This window comes from Pan paniscus, chromosome 1 (assembly GCF_029289425.2).
Source record: "Pan paniscus chromosome 1, NHGRI_mPanPan1-v2.0_pri, whole genome shotgun sequence".
Lineage (NCBI taxonomy): Eukaryota > Metazoa > Chordata > Mammalia > Primates > Hominidae > Pan > Pan paniscus.
In genome coordinates this window covers 162,855,331-162,877,797 of record NC_073249.2, presented here as the reverse complement: position 1 = coordinate 162,877,797, position 22,467 = coordinate 162,855,331, and the positions used below count along the sequence as shown (strand labels likewise).

At 39.6% G+C, this 22,467-nt stretch overlaps 1 protein-coding gene and 1 pseudogene across 2 annotated transcripts in view; one reads left to right on the top strand and one right to left on the bottom strand.

The window, feature by feature from the left end:
• The window catches only part of LOC134729658 (cofilin-1-like), a 159,479-nt pseudogene extending 142,682 nt beyond the window's left edge, over nt 1–16,797 (bottom strand).
• ROR1 (receptor tyrosine kinase like orphan receptor 1) overlaps nt 1–22,467 on the top strand; it is a 408,712-nt gene that overhangs the window by 202,848 nt on the left and 183,397 nt on the right. The gene's annotated exons all lie outside the window — the stretch shown is intronic.

Sequence of the window (22,467 nt, the reverse complement as noted above, 5' to 3'; positions counted from 1 at the left end):
ATGTAATTTCTCCCTGGCTTTGAGCTCCCGTGATCCTGTCTGAGGTTGATGCTATACAATCTGCTAAAGCTGAGCTCTTTCAGGCACTTCCTTGGCGGGTGACATCTTGTCAATATTAGAGACCTGTGATTGGGAGAGGGGAGAGAGGCTCCCATCATTTCAGTCTACATCCAGCACCCTGCATTTTCCAAAATTCATGCTGGGGATTGCTAAAACAGACGGCATTTGTTGGCTGAAGAGTAAATCACGACTTTCGTGGGTACATTCATTCATTTGGAAAGTATTTTTGATCATTCACTGGGCTAATAGTGCTGTGGGGAATTTGAAAAAATGTATTTTATATGGTTTCAAAAACAAAGTCTATGGTAGAGCTTTTGCCCTCAAGGAATTTACAGTCCTTTAGAGAGCCAAGACATGCATTTGTAAGTTAACTAACAGCACGCACAAAAACTAGATACCCCTGTGATACACTAGTGGTAAAGCTAACAAAAGGTAATGTCATGGAGTGTGAGTTCTGGTTGGGTGATCTTGTCTAATTCTCTTACATTCCCGATGAAGAAACTTAACCACAGAGAAGTAGGAAAGGCCGACCTGAGGAAGCACAGCCAGGAAAGGATTGCATTTAGGCTTGAATGCAAATCTCATAATGCTTTTTGCACTCTGCTTTCTGCTACCCCACAGCCATCTCTCTATATGTTTAAGCATGAAAGTGGTGATTTCAGAAAACTGTTGATGCTCAGAGGGAGAAAATTGGCCAACTTTAGGAATCAAAATTCCAATATTACTCCAGGTAATGCCAGAGAAACATAATTTGACTTAATATGGTCCACATCTTTCTAGTCCAGTGTCAACATCATTCATTAACTAGATATACACTGTTATGTACTATAAAACCATAACCAACTTTCCACCATTTTGGAGAAATTTCTAGCATAGGGAGAATCTAGATCCCTGGTTTGTCGGTGTCATCTTTTTTCTTCCTCCTTTTGTCAGTCACTTGGTCATATTGCTCATTAGCACCTTCAAATGGATATAGGAAAATGAAACTACAGGTTGAGTATCCCTTGTCCAAAAATCTTGGGCCAGAAGTGTTTTGGAGTTCAGAATTTTTTGGATTTTGGAATATTTGCACATATATGGTGAGATATCTAGGACACAGGACATGGGTCTAAACACAAAATTCATTATGTTTCATATACACCTATATTAGTCCATTCTCACACTGCTAATAAAGACATACTCCAGACTGGGTAATTTATAAAGAAAAGAGATTTAATTGACTCACAGTTCTGCATATCTGGGGAAGCCTTAGGAAACTTAGAATCATGGCAGAAGGGAAAGCAAACATGTTCTTCTTCACATAATGGCAGCAAGGAGAAGAATGAGAGTGAAGTGGGGGGAAAGCCCCTTATAAAACCATCAGATCTCATGGGAACTCACTCACTATCACGAGAACAGCATGGAGGTAATTGCCCCCCATGATTCATTTACCTCCCATTGGGTCCCTCCCATGACACATGGGGAATTATGGGAACTACAGTTCAAGATGAGATTTGGGTGAGGACACAGGCAAACCATATCAACACCTTACACACATAGCTTGAATATTTATACAATATTTTTTAGTAATTTTGTGCCTGAAAAAAAATTTTGACTGCATTTTGACTGTGACCTATCACATGAAGTCGGGTGTGGAATTTTTCACCTGTGGTTTCATGTTGGCGCTCCAAAAGTTTTGGGTTTTGGAGCATTTTGGATTTTGGATTTTTGGGTTAGGGATGCTCAACCTGTAGTGAGTTGGCTGTCACTCAGCAGCTCTGGAAAATTACCTGTCTGCACTGAATTTCCTCATCAGTAAAATGGAAATGATTATAGTACTGACCTTGTAGGATTATTCTAAAAATCAGAGAAGTTCATGCAGCTTAGAACAGTGCCAGGCACATGGCAAATGCTATGGCATACTTAAGCATCTTCCTCTGTGGTGCCTCATCATCACCATGTGATTGTGCCTTGCTTGTCCCTGTTTCACTTTTCAGAGGGAGAAAAGTGGCCAACTTTAAGAATCAAAATTCTGATGTTACTTCGGGAAATGCATAGAGCCAGAGAGACACAATTTGACTTAGTATGATCCACATCATCCCCTCAGGCTGAATAGTGGTGGCATGCACATCTATACCAAAATGTTTTACCTTTTTTGTAGAAGGAAAATATTTGTATCTTCTATTCCATATCTTAGATCTTTATAAGAGCACTTAAGTTCAACCTCCTAAGAAACTGCCAATTTTGTTGATCATGATAGTCTGCACAGATTTTCATACTATTTAGTGTTGGGAGTGCCTTAGGGACCATCAACAACAAGCCCCTCCTTTTATCCATGAGAATACTGAGGCCTTGGAGGTTATTTGTCCATCCATGGCGGGTGCACACTAGAGGTTATCTGGTTAGTAGCCCAACTAAGATTAGAACCCAGGAATTTTGATTTAATCTCAAATGACCTCTTTTATTTCTGCATCCGGGAAGGAGAAGAGGAAAGTAAACGGGAAATTCATGTTATCTATGGAAAAGTTATCAGTTTGATGTTTATTAAATGATTTGTTTCAGGAGATTGTTTACAACTTTTATCTTCCTAGACAATAATTTTCTGTAAGAGTAAAGTCATGGTCATTAAGGTAGTCATATTAATGTATTCAGTAAGCTGTGTGGTGTGGATAATTTTGGTTTTGACAATAATTATACTTTTATTGGACACTTCTTGTGTGACAGATCATTTATGTTCTTTTCTGCTGAAAATTCAGTATGGGCTGGGATCACATTTATTTTGTAGATTATTCTGTCTGCAATTCCCAAATATAGTGGGCAGCACATGGTAAACACTTTGTAAATAATTGTAACATGTTGTAGTTTTGTTATAGCGTTATGCTTTGTAAAACTAAAAGTAGCTATATCCTTCTATGATCCAGAAATTTCACTTCTGGTTATATAAATCAAAGAAATCCTCATATGGTTCTATAAGAGAACATGTATAAGCATGTTCATCACAGCATTGTTGGTGATAGCTGGGAATTGGAGACAATCTGAACACACATCTGTATTAGTCAAGGTTCTCCAGAGAAACAGAACCAATATATATAAAGAGATTTATTACCAGGAATTGGCTCATGCACTTATGGAGCCTGGAAAATCTGAAGTCTGTGGGGTGCGCTGGCAGGTTGGAGACCAGGAAAGGGCCGATGCTGTAGTTTCAAGTCCAAAGGCTGTCAGGCCGAAGACCTGGGAAAGAGTGAATGTTTTAGTTCAAGTCTGAAGGCCATCTGCTGGAGTAATTCCCTCTTGTGCTGGGGAGGTCAGCCTTTTGCTCTATTCAGGCCTTTAACTGATTAGATGAGGACCACCCACATTATGGAGGGCAATCTTCTTTATTCAAAACCTACCCATTTACATTTTAATCTCATCCTAAAGCACTCTCATAGAAATGTCAAGAATAATGTTTGACCACATATCTGGGCCCAGCCAAGTTGATGCATAAAACTAACCATTGCACCATCCCTGTGAAATTATATAGGTAAAATTTAATGGCTGCTGACTCTGGGGTACTGTATCAAATAAACGTCCAAAGAAGAAAGAGATGGTATGCTCAAAAGAGTTCAACTGAAAAGAATTTAATGAAGGTGCTGCTTACGATGGTAAACAAAGTTAAGGAATCAGCAGAGACAGGCACCCAGGGACTGGGAACTAGGCCTGAAGGGTAAGGGGAGAGAATGATGCAATTGGAATCCAGTGAGACTGGAGCCATAGAAGAGGGCCATCCTGCCAGAAGCTGTGGCCATAAAGGAATAGACCTACTGCCAAATGCTCAATAAGGCAGAGAGGGAGGGATAGGTGAGGGGCCAGGGTGGTAGCCTGTAAACCCGACCTCTTTCTTCTGGCCTTCAGTCTTCTTTGGGTGTCCCTCATTGGTCAAACACAACCAGAGGCCAGTGGGCATGGGGCTCTGGGTGATGTGTCTGTAGAGATCAGCCTTAGGGGCACAGAGCTGGGCAAGGAATGACTCAGTGGCCTGGAAAGGGCACATGATGAAAGGCCATCATAAATAGTATACAGCAGTTAGAAATGATGGAGTAGATATGCTCAAAACCACATGGATGAATCTGAAAACGTAGTGCTTGGTGAAAAAGGTAACAAATAGAAAGATCTAAAACACAATTCTAGTTATGAAAATAAAATACATATGCACAAAACAACAATGCACGTCTGCCAGACTATTTGGGAACAAAAGCATACACATCAAACACTGTGGAATAGCTGCATGTGGTAGAGGAAAGTCATGTGGATTAAAGGGAATAAATGAGAAGGAGAGAGAGGTCTTTCATGGACCGATAATGATAATGTGCTATGAACAGAGGAGAGTGATTAAGTCAACTCCGTGCACTAAGGATCCAACTTTATGAGAAAAAAATATATTTATAAAAAAATAGCATATATATATATATTTGGTATTAATTTTTCTGTTATATGGATGAGGTACCTTATCCATCTAACTCGTGCTGCCAGATTGGAGGAATTTGAGGCCTGAGGGGTTCAAGGAACTAGCCCAGGGTTATGAAGGTAGTGGGTGATCTCTTGAGGAAATGAGAAGCCATGGATATTCTTGATGTAGATTCTTCTCTTCAGTGACATTGTCATGACCCCACCTCACTGAGATATTTGATCCACACAATACAGTGATTTAAGGCCTGTGTGAATGTAAATTACTGCTGTTCATTTTTGTGCTCCTGCCTGGGACCAGGGAAGAAATTCTCCAAACATCCTGCTTTCCGAGTTTAAGGACTTACTTTAGAAAAGTACTACCATTGGCTTTATACCTATCATTAACTAAACCTTCTGTAAATGGCATCATTTTGGGAGCAAGGTAATTGTCAGGTCAGGCCTGGGTAGACATATACCTCCTCTGTTATCTGCAAGGTTGCTTTCAATCTCCTTCTTTTCCATCTGTCTACAGGCATCTCAATGGTTTATGTTAACCTTAGAAAATAGGGCTTGGGTTTAGCCAGAGGGGATGGAAGATGGCCTTAGCCACATGGCTGTGGAAGGGAAGGAGGTAGGGATGGCCCTAGTCACACTGGGCCTGTGTAAAAGGGCCAAGGAGCACTTGCCCCTCCAAGGGCACTTGTCTCTGGGGCTGTACTTGCCACAAACCTAATCCTCTCCATTACATAGCTCTGCAGGCTAAGTTTTCAGGAGACAGCACAGACAGAAAAGCTCCATAAAGCTGTTCTGATCCTCTTAGCACTTTGTGCAAGGAGCACAGATAAGACTTTTGATTCTGGGAATTACTGGAAGAAAAAATATACCTTTGTCTGAATCACTCATGCTGCCAGATTGGAGAAACCTGAATCAGTGTGGTGTTTTTCGTAACAACAACGGTAGTAATAGTAATAATGAAATCTGTCCCCACCATTTGTTTACCTACTCTGTAGGAGGTACAGTGCTTGAAGGTTGGCATCGTGATCTCATTCCATTTTCACACAACCTTGCATTTTGCTGGCAGAGAGACCAAAGTCAAACAGGTTAAGCAACTTAGCCAAGAATAGAGCCAGAAAATGACCCAGTCCAACAGCCTCCTCAGCTCCTGCCCTGTCCTCACAGTGGTTCCATCCCAAATGCAGTAGCCAAGTCTGTCCTGAGACAGGGTGGCATTGGGGTGGAAGCCCAGGAAGGCTGAAGCTTCCCAGGTGGGGCTAAGCGGAATGTCCCCAAGGCCCAGATTGGTGCCCATTTTAAGGGCAGGGTTTCCTTGTTGAGGTTGTTCTCTCTTCTTGCCTGGAGAGAAAGCCTGTGTTATCTTCTGAAATATCCCCTCAGGTAAGAAGGGAGTGCATTCTATTATATATCAGGACATGGATCCTGCCAGACTGCAGTGAGTCAAGGCTGCTTCATGATGTCTTGAGAGCTGGTGTCCTGGGATCCTTTGGCTGGGCTGGAAGGTTCAGCTGGTCCACATGGGTAGGAGGATGTGTTGGGAAGGCAGGAGAAGGACGGCCTGGCCTAGCGGTTTAAGTATGCTCCTAGAGAGCAGAAGTCCCGGCATAGAAAAGGGGATTCCTGGGCTGTCACAGTGAGTCCATATTAGTTTCTCTTACTCTGATACTCCTCAAAGTCCATCCAACTGGAGTCACATACTCCCTTCTTCTTTTTGCAAGCAGTGCTCAAAAGTGAATCAAGCCCACTCAGCCCAATTTGTTGTTAATGCTTGTTGCTCTCGCTTGCCTCCCTTTTTGTTTTCTCTTTTTAAGGCTGTTTTGTCCTAGTAACAAATAATATAAAAAATAAAAATAAAATAAATAATAAAATACTACTACTAATAATTGGCAACAAGCACCATTCTAGTTGCTTTATGTAGATGATCTCATTTGATCCTCTGCAGAACCTTATAAATTATTATCCCCAATTGGCAGATGAAGAAACTGAAGCTTGGAAAGGTTAAGAAACGAGTTCAAGGTCGCCCAGCTAGAACATTGAGGAGCAGAGAACAGAATGCTATTCTGTGTTCCTTCAAAGCCTGGCTTACTCTCTACTTGACCACATTGCCTATAAAATGGGGATGGTAATAACAGTTGCCCTCCTTGCTTTGCAAGCCTGTGGTGAGGATCAAATAAGACAGTAATTGGGAAAGCACTTTGAAAATTGCAAAGTGCTATGTAAATATATGGTATTATTCTAATGTATCATGGGCCTACAAAAACACTGCTCAAACATTTCATTTAAGAGAAGACACACCAAACCATTATTCAATAAGATAACACCATATGTGATCCTTTCATCATTCCAAGAATGTTTATCAAGTCCACAAAACCAAAGCCATTAGTAAGGTTTTGTTTTCTGGGTAGGCTCAGCAAACTTGGAGCAAGCTCAAGTGGTCTTTAAATAGTCAAGTTAAATTGAAGAGACCGCATTAAGTGTCAAATAAATGCCCTTACAGACTCTAGGAGTTTAAGATATATGCTTTCAATACATTAGAATATTCCTAAGAGTAGCTTTCAAGAGAGTTGAATGGGAATCCCTTTGGTACTAAAGGGAGCGGTAATAATAATAACAGAAAATAATAGCAGTAATTTTAACCAGCGGAGTAGTGTGAAGAACACTGGCTATCCAACCAGACTCCTGGTCTACTGGATATATAACCTGGAAAATAATTTAATCTGTCTGTGCTTTAGGTTTCTTGTTGGTAAAATGGGAGTAGTAATAGCACTGACCTTGTAAAGGCTGTTGTGATGATTAAATGAGCAATTGGAACTGCACCTGCCATATATAGTATGTACTCTGTAAATGTTACCTCATGCTATTATTATGCTTTCTTAAGCACACAAAATATTCACAAACAACATAAGAATAAAATGGTAAAGAAACTGACTTCAGCTGTAATAACTAAGGTCCTCCAATGTGCCAGGTATGATGCTCCATACTTTATATACCTTATCTCTTTAATCATCATAACAACTCTCAGGGAGAGATTTTCTCACTCTCCCCCTCCCCATTTTACAGATATGGAAACGGAAGTCCGGAAGACTCAGTGTGATCATCTGAATTGCTCTTTAAGACTTTTTTATTCTTTACTACTCTCCCAAGTTGCCAAAGCCTGGCAGCTAGCAGCAAGTCCTCTGCCCCGGATCTGATTGGTCTTGAGAATGGGGAGGACTGTCTAGTGTTTCAGCTGTGCCTATGCTGCTGAGAGATGGGCAATAGGGGAAGCGGGACCCCTCTAGAAGTGATGGCTGAGAAACTTCAGGCTGGACTTTCCACACCTTTTCAGGGTTCTGGAGTGAGTCAGTGTTACTCAGCCCACTTAGGGCTATTCTTGAAGCTGCTTTGAACCAGATTTTAAGGTTTTAGAAACATTCGGTAAGGCAGGAGTGTGGCTGGTACCCTGCAATCCCTCCGGAATGGTCTGGTTTCTAGCTGGGTTGATTTAGGATGACATCACATCAGTTCACAGCATTAAAACTGCCTTTAGCGCCTCATTGTCCAAAAGGACAATGTCCTCATTCTTTAATATTGCGGTTGAGTGGAGTAAGTTTTGACTTCAGAACCTAACAGGCACAGATCTGAATCTTGGCTCTGTCATCAATGAGCTGAATGATTTTGAGATAAGGTAAATTTCTCAGAGCCACAATTTCCTTATCTACTAAATAATGCTTCCTTGCCAGATCAAATAAGATGCAAAGGGACGCAAAGTACCCCACACCTGGTGTGGCTCACAGTGAGTACTTACTAAACGTTACTTCCCTTCCTTTCTCTTAGCAAGGCACACATAACCCTTTCTAAACACACCTCGACCTGTTTATTAACATACTGTACTTTTTTTCTATGTGCCTGATAGTTCATGAAGACCAAGTTGAAACATGCCTTTCCTAGTTTTGCCACAGAAATGAGATAATCTGTGTGGAATTACCTAGCTTATTGCCTGGGACAAAATGGGCTCTAAATAAGGAAGAATGAATGAAGGTGGCTGAATGGTAGGAGCTAGGAATGTTGGTAATATTTTCTCCTGAAGCGTACCCAGACTTCTCTGGGAAACTCGAATTTAAGAAAGCTTATAAGGGAGACTGTGCAGTGGAAGGGGTCTGGTCAAGGAGAAACAGAGCACTGGTGCCTGTATACTGCCCTCCCCCAATAAAATATTTGTCTCCTCTACCCCACAAGCCAGACCACAGCCATTCACATTTAAAGCTTGTGGTTTGTCCATCCTTGGGAGGGTGCCACGTGGAATAGGATTATATTAAGTGCATAGTGATGGCTTTGTGGCTCAGGCAGGGAAATGTCCCTGGCTAATTGCACATTAGATACTAGTCCTGTAAATGTTATTAGGGTGTGCAAGCTAGCTGCTACTATTAACTTTATGTTGACTTTCTTTGTACCAAACACAAGCTTTCAAAAGAGTTCTTTGCAGAGTGCCATTTAAGGGCTCGTGCAGCCTTTGGAAGTTGATTTGGGGATGCCTGGGAATGCAGTCTCCTGGAATTGCATTTAGGATCCTGACTCAATATGCATTTTCATTCTGGTGTTTCTTTTGGTCTTATTCCATGCGTTGGATAGCTGAACATGGACAGATATACAATATGAAGTCTCTTTGGTTTCCATAGTAACACATTATTTATCTGGCATTGTCAGCTCATTAACTGTTCCACCCAAGTGAATTTTCCAACTAATCGAAGCATTTCTCATTAAATGCCAAACAGTTTGTTGTTTAATGGAAATCTTTCCTAATGGATTACCCACGCACCTCTGTCTTCCGAAGGAGGGCTGTCTTTTCACAATACTGCTTGGACTTCATTGTGAGTTTTTGGATGGTGCTGTCATATATATTACTACATACCCGGGGTGTGTTGAACTCTGGACTAATTGCTCTAAGCTGTTAAATTTTTTGAGTCCCTGGGTCTCCGCACTTTCTCCTGAGTAGTTCCCAGTTTATCTGCCTCCATCTCCTTTCCTGATCTCAATTTGTTGTGTCTAGTCAACTCCAGACTAGGAAATCTGATAACGAAGCTTGTGAAAAGTACGTATAAACAGCTTCTGAGTGAAAACCTCTTGAGCTTTTCTAAGGAGTAAGAGCTTCAGTGCAACAAACTGGGCTGATTCTCCACAACAGAAAGCATTCTGCCTCAGACATTATTTTGTCAGATATTTGTTTTCCTATCCTGCCAAATTTGAGTTTCAGGAACCTAATCCAAATGTTAATTCGAATTTCCAAATCACCACCGATTGCCCATCCCTAATCAAAAAATTCTAAATGCTCCAAAACCTAAAACATTTGAGCACCAACATGATGCCACAGGTGGAAAATTCCACACCTGACCTTATGTGATGGGTTGGAGTCAAAACTTTGTTTCACACACAAAATTATTAAAAATATAGGGGCCAGGCATGGTGGTTCACACATGTATGTAATCCCAGCACTTTGGGAGGCTGAGGCAGGAGAATCACTTGAGTCCAGGAGTTTGAGACCACTCTGGGCAACACAGAAAGACCCTGTCTCTTTAAAAAATAATAATTATTATTATTTTATATATATATAAAGTAAGATTACCTTTAGACTATGTGTATAATGTGTGTATAAAAAATAAATTTTGTGTTTAGATTTAGGTCCCATCCCTAAGATATCTCATTATTTGTATGCAAATATTCTAAAATCTGAAAAAATCCAAAATCTAAAACACTTCTAATTGCAAGATTTTTGGATAAGGGATACTCAACCTGGACTATCCAAGTGCTGGCTTTAAGTGGGATGTTACAAGGCCTTCAGAAAGGTCTGTTTAATCATTTCTTGTTCACTGCCAGGCACTGAGCAAAGCATTGGCCACCTAGATAGACATAGTCCTTGCTTTTGGGATACTGAAAGTCTAGATGGAAAAAAACTTAGAAATATGCAGATAAACTTGAAAAATGGTATAGAGGGGTGCATGACTAGGTTCTGCATAGCACAGAGAAGGGAATGATGTCTGCTTAGAAGAATCAAAGACCATAAGCAAGAGGAGATAATTTGCCCTCCCTCTACCTCCCTTTTAAAAATTCATTTATGTCTTTCTGTATTTCTCTTGTTCCTATAGTCAATAAACACTTATTCAATACAAACTATATTCCTTTCACTGAGATTGCAGTAGCATATAAAGCAGATATAATTCCTGTTCTCATTTTGACATAAAGGATGAATAGAGAGAAAGGGAAGAGGAATGAAAATGGGCATCCCAAGAAAGAGAATCACAGATCGAAAGGGCAGGTGTGTTTGGAATGGTGAGCTGTCATTTAGCATGGCTGGAATTATGGGAAAGGAGGTTGTAAAGCATGCTCTGCTGAGGACTTCAAACTTTATTATATGTGCAGGAGATGCCCAGCAAAGGTTCTAACCCAGGAGTTCTTAGAAAAGTGTCACCAGGCTGGGCGTGGTGGCTCACGCCTGTAATCCCAACACTTTGGGAGGTGGAGGTGAGAGGATCCCTTGAGCCCAGGAGTTCAAGATCAGTCTAGTCAACATGGTGGAGACCCTCTCTACACAGAAAATTTTTTTTTAATTAGCCAGACTTGGTGGTGTGTACCTGTGGTCCCAATTACTCTGAAGGCTAAGGCAGGAGGATCACTTGAGCCCAGGAGGTCATGGCTGCAACAAGCCATATTCGACTCACTCCAGCCTGGGTGACAGAGTGAGACCCTGTCTCAAAAAAAAAAAAAGAAAAAAGGAAAGAAAAGAAGTGTGACCATATGATGGGGGATTGTGGCATGGGAGGTGGGCAGCAGCAGAGAACCAAACCCACAACATCTAATAAATGACATGTAATTTTCAACTTCAACTTTAGGTCTTAAATTTTGGGTTTTTTGCCTCAATTACCCAGAATCCATCAATAGCTTTTCTGTTGTTTCTGCCTCTGCTCTCTTCCCTTGAATGCTGTCACACAGATCCAAGCAATTAGAGCCTACAGAAACAAGTAGAGGCTGCCTGACCCCAGGAATGGGCTAATAGATGACTCAGCCATAGTTTTGCTGCAGAATTATGTTAGTGGAATTTATTAATGCCTGAATTATATTCCATGTTGTACTGGTTCTTAACCCACATCATGAGGATTAAATGAGATAATGCATGTGAAATCTTCATGCCTGACCCATAAGCACTAAATAAACAGCAATTGTCTTTAACCCGTGCTTATTCCACTCTGTCACACTGCCTGCCAACTTAACACACTTGGTCTTTTTTCAAGGTATATGTGCTGTCAGCTTATCTTCACTGTACTGTTAGCTCCTCAATTGTGGGATCTGGGAATGTTAATCTTTGTATCATAGTGACTTTTAAGTTAGATTATTTAAACATGTCATTCTATTCATAATGCAGAGACACACGCATGCTTTCAGAGAGCAGCAGAAATTCAGTTTTAATTTATCATTGCATTGAAGCTGGAAGAAAACCTGAGGGTATTGTTCTCAGAAGTTTTAATGAGAACAACATTCTCTTTGCATTATCAATGTTCCTCAGTCGCCACTTGGCTGGAGCAACTACCTCTGGCTTCAGTTAGCTATTTACATTCCTCTATTTTTATATAAATTGTGTTATATTAGCATATATTTCACACTGTGACCTAGTGTTTCCCAGATCCTTTAAGCCAGGCTATTTGTACATTAGTCAATGTCAATGGAAGTAAAATACAAATTGAGTACAGACTGTAGCCCTGCTGCATTGCCCACTCTGTCATGCTGAAATGGATTCCTTGTTCTAAGAAGATTTGCTGTGAAATACAGTCTATTTACATTAAGAAGACCTCTGTATATTTAAGGCATAATTGTTTCAGGGCCTTCATTAATTCTTGAACTGCAAGACCTAGATTTTCTTTTCTTGTATCTTTTCTATAACAATGGAAGTCAGGAGTTTCCAAAAAAAATAACAAATTGTTCCTCATTAAAATGGAACTGAAAATGGTTTTCTGGAAATGTGTTTTACAAACAATGAGAGAATCTGATTGTAAATCAACTCCAGGACCCAGCTGTCTCAGGGTCCAGGCTGGGAAGCTCCAGGATAAAAGGTAGTCTGTATTTTTATGGAAAAATAAAACAATTTTTTACTTCCGTAATTGATGAAATGCTTATCTTGTCATACAATTTTAAAGTTGGAAGAGATCTCAGAATTCATTTAATCCAGCCCCTTCTTGGAAAATAACTTCTTCCTTGGTATCTCTGACATATGGACATCTAGTCTCTTCTAGAATACTTTTAGCCATGGGCAACTCACTCCTTTTTCAGAAAAAATTGTGGTTAAACATATGTAACATAAAATTACTTTTTAACCATTTTAGGTGTGCAGTTCAGCTGCGTTAAGTACATTTCACATTGTTGTGTAATCATTACCACCATCCAATGCCAGAAATTTTTCATCTCCTCCAACTAGAACTCTGACCCATTAAACACTAACTCTCGATTCCACCCCACCCTGCCTCTGCCTCCTGGCAACCATCATTCTACTTTCTGTCCCTATGATTTTGACTACTCTATGTGCCACATTTAAGTGGAATCATATAGTATTTGTCCTTTGTGACTGGCCTATTTCAGTTATCATAATTGTCAAGATTCATCCATGTTAGAGCATGTGCTAGAATTTTCTTCCTTTTTAAGGCTGAATAATATTACATTGTATGCACATGCACATTTTGTTTATCCATTCATCTGTCAATATACATTTGGGTTGCTTCTACCTTTTGGTTGTTATAAATGCTGCCATGAGTATGGGTGTGCATATTTGAGTCCCTACTTTCAATTCTTTTGTGTATATATTCCCAAAAGCAATTCCAGAAGTGGAATTCCTAGATTACATGGAAATTTTATTTTTAATTTTTTGTGGAACTGCCATATTGTTTTCCACAGTGGCTGTACCATTTTACATTCCTACGAGCAGTGCATAAGCATTCCAGTTTCTCCACATTTTTGCCAACACTTGTCATTTTCTGTTTTTTTTTTTTTTTTTTTTAACTCTTTAGAGTTGTAATGGCATGGACTTTGGCTTTGAAACCTGGCTCAGCCACATACTAGGTGTGGGAATTTGAACAAATTATTTATTCTCTCTGAGCCTGAGGGTTTTTTTTGGAAAATGTGGGTAATAGATAATATTAATTTTATAAAATTATGAGGATGAAATGAGAAAATTCATGTAAAAATACTTAGTTCACCGTCTGAAAATAGGAGGCTATCAGTGAATATTTGCTCTCGTTTTTTTCGTGGTCATTGATTAGTCCATTAAATTTAGGGCTACTCTGATGTTAGACTGACTTCTTCATTTTGAATTAAAACCTACTTTGGTGTAACTCCTGTAGCTTGTGTAACAGTTGCCTTTAATTCATCATTCCTGACTCTGCTCTTTACAATGTCACATGATAAATAATATCCCCCTCCCACATGTCACCTGTCTGATATTTGAAGGCAGCTATCAAGTATTCACTAGTCTTCTCTTGCTTTGGTCGAACACTCTGGTTTCCTTCAACTGTTTCTTAAATGACGTGGTTTCTAGATCTCTCATCATGTATATCAGTCAATTCTGGACTGCAGTCTAGTAGAATAGGATAATTGGAAATCACACCATCTCTCCCCTTATTTTGGCTTTCCTGCCAAACTGTGATGTCCACATGAAAGAACAGATGCATGGATATGCGTCTCTCAATCAGTTCAACACATTGAGCCCTTGGCCATGCTTCCATCTCTTACTCAACCTCTCCCCTTCCTCATTGCTCAGAGTGCTTGATGTCTAAAGCACTTGCTTTCATTGAGTTTAGGATCAATAATAGTTTCAAATTTTCTCCATTTTGTTTTTTCTCTCCTGTCAGCTCCTTAAGAGAGACCAAGGACTACCTGTTCCCGTGTACCTTCCTCATGGTCCCACTAGCACCCAGCAGGCATGAAGGCTGTACTTTTGAAATAAAATTCAGTTTCGCTCTGAGACATGGAGCTGTGTCTTCTGACACAATCACAAAAACCACAGAGGGCATTGGCTAGAGTTTGAGCCTTTTCTGTTGCTGAAGGGAATACCTAAAGACTTGCCCAGGAAGAGAAGGCTAGAGTGGGAGAGTATTTTGGCTGGAACTCCAAGGAGCACTTTGAACGTGGGTCTTCAGACATGAAAGTGTAGGGAGGGCTTCACTCCACCCCACCCTGTCCTGTAATTCCTGGACTCTTCAATGCCAAGCGAAATTATCAGTTTCTAAATTTGCCCTTAGGAGGGTGAATAGAGTGCCTTAGAAATACCAGTGCTGTTTCTGAAAGTTCCCAAGCAGTTGAAAGAATTCTGGATGTTTCTGATTTACATGCCTAACTCATCTAAATATCTTTTCTTTATGAGCTCGTTGACATCCAAGAAGACTTTTCAGTTTTATTATGAACCTTTTTACCTTTAAAAACAAAAATCCCAAACCTCTATTCCTGAGAAGGGAAGTTGTAATTTTGTCAAAGATAAAATATTTGAATGGTGCTCTGTCCCAGCTCCTCCACTGTGTGTTTGAAAACCTAGTTCCTCATGTATTATCCTCCCAAACACATGTTATGTGTTTACATTAAAAAAAGGTAAAAGCCAGATTCTCTTCCTTTCTTTAAAAATAGAACAAAAACAAAACAAAAAGTGAAGGAGAGGGAGGAGTAACTCATTTCTTGGCATTTTAATAGAGTACCCAGAATCCTCCTAATATAAGGCACTATTATAGTTGAAAGGCATATTAAAACTATGTATAAATGAAAAACTCTGTCATTTAAAAATTGTTTATTTATTAGACTGGAGTGCAATGGTGCAATAACAGCTCACTATAACCTTGAACTCCTGGGTTCAAGTGATCCTCCTGCCTCAGGCTCCTGAATAGCTTGGACCACAGGTGCATGACACCATGCCAGGGTTTTTTGTTTGTTTGTTTTTTGTTTTGTTTTGTTTTGTTTTGCTTTTTTGTAGAGTCGGGGTCTCACTATGCTATCTAAGCTGGTCTTGAACTCCTGGCCCCAAAAGATCCTCCTGACTTGGCCTCCCAAAGTGCTAGAATTATAGACTGAGCCACCGTGCCCAGCCTAAAAACCCTATCTTTAGTAAAGGACTGGTAGATTTACTTATGATGGACATACATGAGCTTTATGGCATGAGTTTTGTGACATCTACATTAACCACTCAGAACACTGACAAGCTGTAAAAATATTATAGATCACAGCCATTTTTCAGATATTTGCAGTTGCCAGATTGCTGATATGCAGATCTTATTTTGCAAAGTCAAGGCGAAGTGGTCCCTTCTTAGTTTGCCTGTTTGCCATATATGCATTTGGAATGATGCCACACTGCCTGGTGAGACCCCAACAAAGGCATTACTTGGTGGCATAGAAAAATAACCAATTTCCAAGGAAAGACAGAAAGAGGCAGGTCTTCTTCACCCATATGGGCCTGTTGTCTTCCAGGTCTAATTTGGGCTATGTTTGGTTTATCTGTGTGGCAGACTTCACTTTTCTTACATTAATTATTTGTGATCTGCCACCTGGGGAAGTTGGAAAACATCAGAAGTTAATGCTGTTGGGTTTCTTTAAGGAGAAGAAAGAAAGGCCTAGAGGTGTCTTTGCAACAAAGAAGGTAGCTATTAACCTTTAAGGGTGTTGTAGAAGCCAGTATAACATCACTAATGTGGTTGTCATGAAATGCAATGACCCTTCTCTCTTCTGTCACCTGTCTCGCTTGACTAACTCTACCACTCACATTTCATGATTCAGTGTGGAGAACATAATGTGACGCATAGGAAAGGAGAATATAAACACCTGTAGTAATGTCTGTCTAGTGTGACCAAAATCCCTGACCTTATATTTTAACATTGTAACTTTTGGGAAGAATTTCTTTTGATACATGTTTTTATTTTATGAACTTAAAAAAACCCGACAACCCTTGTATATGTCAGAGTCTGTTAGTACTGTGTGATACATTAAATAGCAGAGAATGGAACAAATATCTGTGGAATAGGTTAATTATTATTATTATTATTATTATATTTATTTATTTATTTATTTTTTGAGATGGAGTCTTGCTCTGTCGCCAGGCTGGTGGAGTGCAGTGGTGCAATCTCGGCTCACTGCAACTTCCGACTCCCTGGTTCAAGCGATTCTCCTGCCTCAGCCTCCCGAGTAGCTGGGATTACAGGCGCACACCACCACGCCCAGTTAATTTTTGTATTTTTGGTAGAGATGAGGTTTCACCATGTTGGCCAGGATGGTCTTGAACTCCTGACCTCATGATCCACCCGCCTTGGCCTCTCGAAGTGCTGGGATTACAGGCGTGAGCCACCGTGTCAGGCCAGGTTAATTATTTAATGCAGACTTCTGCTCAGGGTATTTGTGTTTAAAGAGATGGACTGTATAGACACATCCTAGTAAAAGGCTTGAGTTACTGGTAGTTTAAACAGCAGCCACTGGTGAACAGGGGAAAGAACTATTGGTTCAAGTTTAATTTGGCATCTTTTTAGCAGTGACATTTGGCACATCACCTTCTAATCCTTGGTTTTGTCACCACCAAAATGAAGATAATAACACATCAGCAAATGTTTGTGAAAATGTATAAATGTGCTTTGCAAACTCTCATGGATAGATAGCATGTTATTAGTATGATTGCTCTGCTAATGAGTGTAGACTTTGCTGAAGTTCTCCTCCTCCTCTTCTTCCTGCCTCTTCTTCCTGCTCATTACTGTCACAACTACCCCTTATGAATTTGTGAGCCATTAGGGTAGATTCTGCATCTCTTAACCCATGTCTTTTTCTGCCTGCCAGTCAGAGTCAGCAAATATTAAATACCTAATAAGTGTCCAACACGAAGGATTTAAAGATCAGTACTCAAAATATACAAATATGGACATGCAGCGATACCTAAGGGACTGTTTACAGTTCCCCAAATTAATATGGCTCCCTGGGGCAGAAAAATCTTTTGTCTACATAGCTAATGTCTACTCATCCTTAAAACTCAACTCAAAAGTCAGTATCCCTTGGCAACCTGAGATGTTCATTTCTGTTGCCCTCCTACTCACTCTTATGAGGTGCTCTTTCTATGGAGTCCCGTAAAACTCCGGGCATACCTCAGAAGAAACACTTGTCATTTGACAGAGGAATCTTTGAGAGTTGAACTCTTTTTAATAAAAATTCTCCCATTTTGCACATGGTATAGAATTTTAAGAGTGCAAAAGGATGTACAGTAAAACATCCTGCTTGTCCCTGACTTGAAACCACCAGTTCCCCTTCTCTGGTGTAGACACTGTTCCCAATTTTGGGGCATCTCTTTTATAGATATTTTATAAAGATGTATATTTATGCATGTAAGAGTATGCACACATAATGCATATTATACATTCCATATGTATCTGTGTATAAGAACACACAAGCACATTTTTGTTTTTGCATAAATTATATTGTTGTATACACACTATGAGTACTTTGCTTTTATTTTTAAACCTAATGATTTATTTTGGTGATTGTTCCAAATACAGTGCATACAGTTTCCTTGTTTTTTTATAACAGCTGCATTGTATTTCATTGTGAATTTTGGATAGCCATAATTTATTTAGGTAGTCTGCTATTGCTGGACAAGTAGGTTGTTTCCAATCATTTTATATTATAGACAATACTGCCATGAAAATGTTGTACCAATATCATTTCATGTATGTTTGAGGGCATCTGTCAGATTAAATTCCTAGAAGTGGAATTGATGTACACACAGTTATTAACATTTTAAACTTTCATAGATATTGTCAAGTTGTACCAATTTATGCTGCTTTTGATATAAGGGTTCCTGATTGTTCATATCCCTTTCAGTATAGTGAGTTATCAAACTCTTCATATTTCCAATCTGATTGGGGAGAAATAACATCTCATTGAAGTTTTATATAACATTTTTATATTATCAGTCAGGTTATCATATTTGATATGTTTAAAGACCACTTACATTTCCTTATCTGTAAATTGTGCACTCATATCCTTTGTCCACTTATCTATTTCCTCCTTGGATTTTTTTTCTTTCTGATTGGTAGGAAATTTTGCTTACTATATTGTAGCCCTTTGCCTTTTGAGCTGCAATAATTTTGTCTCCCTAGTTTGACATATGTCTTTTGATATTAATAACCCATTTATGCCTAAGTAGCAATTTTTTGAATTTTTGTAATCAGACCTCGGCGGGGACCTTGAGCAGTAGGATATCAATAACTCTCACGTGCTTAGCCTTCCAATAATGGAACACTAGGCATAAATGGTTAATACGGTCAAATTTATTACCTTTTTAAAGGCTTTTAGATTTTTGTGTCAAACTTTGAAAAGGTCTTCACACTACAAGGACCTTGAAGCAGCAGGTCAGAAAAAATGCAGACAATGGAGAAGGCTTGTGGGGAAAGGCCTGAAGAAGAGGGTCCTCCTAGTGGAATAGCTCACAGTGTGGGACGGTGACATGAACTTAAGGGAGAGGTAGTAAAGTGAAACTCATTGCATTGCTTCTCTCTCCCAAGTGCTTCCACCAGCCACAGCAAATTCCCCCAAATACCTCCGTCATCCCTGACTGAAAATGGATGACCACATTCCATATGGGAAAAGTATACACCACCTCTGAGCATCCTCTTATCAGCCAGAGATCAAGTTGCCCATCTCAGAAGGAGATACACAGGATCAGACAGGCTGCCTCATCCATCAAGTGCACAGTAGCTTTGGTCGTTCCTGTTCATTGCAGTTGACTGGAAAGGCCTCCTGAAATGCTGATAGCTGTGGGAGGAGGGAGAGCCCTCCCTTTCCACATATGGGCAGATCTTTGGCAAATCCAAAGATGGTCTTGCATTTTTGTGAAAGTTCCTATGCAGGCAGCGACAAACAGCTAGGTTGTTTATAAAAGCTGCAGGTGGAATGCCATTTCATTTTGGATGTAGATATTGACACCTGGCAACCAAGTCAAACTGTTTCCATCAGATGTAAAAGCCAGAACAGTCTTGGCAGGTTGATGGCTAATGAAAAGAAGTTGCAAAATTAATTACATGGAAAATTATTTTTTTTCTAATAAGATAATGAAAAAATACATACCGGATTAGGGAATGACAAACTCACCAAGCTTAAATAGCAGTTGTTATTAGCTGAACTCTGTACTTTTGGATGTGAGAATATCATTCTTCCCAGATCATTGTTTGAAAGAGACCTCCTGTACTTTTGCCTCTCTCAAATTTGATTAAATGAGCTGCCAACACAAGACCCTGTCAGACTAAGATGACTCTAATAGGCAGTTCTCCGTAGCGCTTCACAACAATGAAAGTAAGTTCCTCCCTCCATTTGTCTTTTGCCTTCAGTTTCTCAAACTTATTTCTGAATGCACAAGGATTTTTGAAATCTGGTCAGCTTATTTAGTGGAATGATTATGGGCTTTGCAATCAGAAAGACTGGATTTCAAATCTTGGCTTTGTCAATCTATGGCTTTAGATTAGTTCTTAACCTCATTGAGCCTTAGAGTTCTCATCTGTAAATGGACATGTATTACCCACAAATAATTCTATATAACAAATTACCCCAAAATGTAGTGTCTTAAAACAATGAGCATTTATTTAGCTGAAGAATAAATGAGCTATTATTTATTATTATAGCTATTATCAAAAAAGATTGATTAGGCGGTTCTCTGATCTGAACTGAGCCAAGGTGATCTCGGCACATGCTATTAGCCAAAGCAAGTCTAGATTCAATGGTACAGAAATACACTCCATCTCTTCATTGGAGGAGATACAAAAAGATGTGGATACAGGGAGGAATAAATTGTGGGCATTTTATAGTCTACTACACTACCTTATAGGAATAAATGTGATAATATAGGGAGCATGCAGCTATCATATCACCTATGCATTCAGAAAATGTCTATTGACTACCTACTATGAGTTTGGTGCAACATTGATACTGTGAGATACTGTGAGTAACGTAGAAGAAAGTAAAATCTCATCCCCAGCCTCAAGAAGCATACAATCTTATTAAAAAGATGTACCCCCAAAGAAACTGTAGATCACCTTACAAAGTGCAAAGTCTCTTAAGAGTGGAACAGATAAAATACTGTGGGGTTTCAGAAGAGGGAGAAATTAAACTAAAAGGCTCTGGGAAGAGATTCTCATCCCAACTTATGCTCTGCTAATGTTTTCCTCAATTTAACTTTGGTTATTGATCTCCCCAGGCTATCAGTAATGACATGGTGCAGGAAACCCAGTCCAGACAGGCGAAACATTTTAAACTGGTGCAATTTCAGGTGAATTAAGTATTTGAACATTGCCAGCCATCCAGATTCTACATGCCCAGGCTAATATGGCTGGAGAAAAACCATCTTACTGTCTTGCAGGATGATAGTAATCCTCTTAAATTTATCTCTCTGATTAAGATAATTTCCACTAATCCAGGAGTCCCTCAATCCCATGAACTTAAACACTTGATTTCCAGGGACAGCCAGAAGGTATAAATCACACTTTTAATATATTTTTCTGAAAATAGTTCTTTTTTTCCCCCCTTTCACGCCTCACAGTTTGGAGCTTTGAAATAATTGAATTAACAATGCGCTAGAGGGGGTTAGACAAAAACAAAAACTGGGAAAGGGACTTTACCAGCAGTGCAGTAGAGAGCCTGAGTGGAGCCAGGATTGGGTGAGGAGAGATCATGGCTATGTTCTGGCAGTTGGTGACATGTCAGGGGACCTTAGGCAAGTTCTCTGCCCGAGTCTGGGTTTCTTCAAGTCCAACCAGGGTATGATTATCTCAGGCCTTGATCCTTTGCATGTGGAGTCATGAGCTAATGTCTGTTCTGTGTACGGACTTTCTTGAAAGGAAAAGTGCTACCTAAATACAAGGTACTTGTATTACTGTAAGGTGCTTGGAATCTTAATAGCTTTCTCAACTGCAGCCAAAGTGGGCTTCTCTTTGTAAATGCTTTAAGTGGCTGAGAATCAAGGCTGAAAAGGGGTTTGTTTCTCTCCCCATCTATGCCTAGAGTAGGATGGCTGCACGTTTTTAGGGCTTGCCCAATTTGCCCATTTATAATGGAGGGCTCCACAGACATCACAGCCATTGAAATCCTATGTAAAATAGAGAAAGGCTAAGACAATACTACACTGCTTTTTGTAGGAAAATAATTTTCTATGTAAAAGTATAGTTGTCTAATTCAGTGGTCAACCAATTAAGAGAACCTTCAAGTTAGACCTAAATATTTGGCTTTGAAAGACGTTCAAGAGGTACCAGTTTTGTTGTTGGTTAATATTCATTGAGCTGTCTCAATGTTGAGGTTGCTGCCCACACTGAAATGTTATGACAAAAGCAAAAGTAACATTTTAATTGGCTAACTCCCTTTCCCCTAGACTCTTAAATTACATTAAAGTTCTCAGTTCATTTAAAGCTTTTTGTGTTTTTCAGTTATTTTTACAGACATATTATCTGGGTTTCCTTACCCTGGTGGTTTGTAGAGGATCGGTGCTAGGCTGCAGGTTATGTAAGACTCACCTAGGGAGATTCAATAGTTTAGAGACAGGGGTCGAAAAATCATTATTTTTTTTAACATGCTCCCCAGCTGAGTTTGGGAATCATTACATTAAACACTCTTCAGGCTGTATCTATGGTTAGTTTCTGTATCTATGATTAGTGTTTTTTTTTTTTAAAGTCTTTACCCAATTGTGAGAACTGCTACTTCGCTAAAAGTTTACCATCTGCTGGACATTGAAGTCATCTCCAAATATTATCCCAGTTAAGCCTCATAACAGTCCTGCAAGGTCATTACTATTATGCCCATTTTATGAATGAAGAACTGAGTCTTAGAGGTATGAAGTAATTTTAAGCTGGTGTGTAACAGAGCTGGGATTTGTGTTTGAACAACACAAAGCTGACACCTTTCATCCTTGTGCTGAACTGCCTCCCATCTAACCTATTCCAGGATCATTTAGTAGTCAGGCAGGACACA